We start from the raw sequence: 1071 nt of genomic DNA, 5'->3' as shown, positions 1-1071 counted from the left end.
TTGCTTACTTATTTCAAAGCAAGGGCACATATTTCAGCCTTGTGGGAATAAACGGACAAAGAGTTGACAAAAGCTTACAGCACCTGGTATTCCCAGGAAGTCTCCCATCCAAGTACTAACCAGGCCCGACCCTGCTTAGCTTCCGAGATCAGACGAGATCAGGCGTACTCAGGCCGGTGTGGTCGTAAGCGAGAAACTATCTCTTGGTGCACTATGTAAAGTGAAAGTGAGTCTGATTAACAGCTGTTGCATTTTCACCATTTAGATAAGCATCTTTGTGTCACTCAAAAGTGGAAGAAATTGCATATACTGCAGCCATAATTTGTAGCACAGATTGTTGGATGAAATACAAACTAAACTTGCTTACTTATTTCAAAGCAAGGGCACATATTTCAGCCTTGTGGGAAAAAACGGACAAAGAGTTGACAAAAAGCTTACAGCACCTGGTATTCCCAGGAAGTCTCCCATCCAAGTACTAACCAGGCCCGACCCTGCTTAGCTTCCAAGATCAGACGAGATCAGGCGTACTCAGGCCGGTGTGGTCGTAAGCGAGAAACTATCTCTTGGTGCACTATGTAAAGTGAAAGTGAGTCTGATTAACAGCTGTTGCATTTTCACCATTTAGATAAGCATCTTTGTGTCACTCAAAAAGTGGAAGAAATTGCATATACTGCAGCCATAATTTGTAGCACAGATTGTTGGATGAAATACAAACTAAACTTGCTTACTTATTTCAAAGCAAGGGCACATATTTCAGCCTTGTGGGAAAAAACGGACAAAGAGTTGAAATTCCACAAGGCAGTGACAAAAAGCTTACAGCACCTGGTATTCCCAGGAAGTCTCCCATCCAAGTACTAACCAGGCCCGACCCTGCTTAGCTTCCGAGATCAGACGAGATCAGGCGTACTCAGGCCGGTGTGGTCGTAAGCGAGAAACTATCTCTTGGTGCACTATGTAAAGTGAAAGTGAGTCTGATTAACAGCTGTTGCATTTTCACCATTTAGATAAGCATCTTTGTGTCACTCAAAAGTGGAAGAAATTGCATATACTGCAGCCATAATTTGTAGCACA

General features: G+C 43.0%; 2 non-coding genes and 1 pseudogene across 2 annotated transcripts; all 3 read right to left on the bottom strand.

Moving 5' to 3' along the window:
* Positions 1 to 71: 71 nt before the first annotated feature.
* LOC121841872 lies at positions 72 to 190 on the bottom strand. The gene has a single exon (XR_006080806.1). It is a non-coding gene; the product is annotated as a 5S ribosomal RNA (ribosomal RNA).
* A 241-nt stretch (positions 191 to 431) lies between these two features.
* LOC121841873 lies at positions 432 to 550 on the bottom strand (annotated as a pseudogene).
* Positions 551 to 810: 260 nt separating this feature from the next.
* LOC121841871 lies at positions 811 to 929 on the bottom strand. Its single transcript, XR_006080805.1, has one exon. It is a non-coding gene; the product is annotated as a 5S ribosomal RNA (ribosomal RNA).
* Positions 930 to 1071: the final 142 nt, after the last annotated feature.

This window comes from Oncorhynchus tshawytscha, unplaced genomic scaffold (assembly GCF_018296145.1).
Source record: "Oncorhynchus tshawytscha isolate Ot180627B unplaced genomic scaffold, Otsh_v2.0 Un_contig_8590_pilon_pilon, whole genome shotgun sequence".
NCBI lineage: Eukaryota > Metazoa > Chordata > Actinopteri > Salmoniformes > Salmonidae > Oncorhynchus > Oncorhynchus tshawytscha.
The sequence above is the reverse complement of the archived record's forward strand: the minus strand, read 5'-3'. Positions and strand labels throughout refer to the sequence as shown.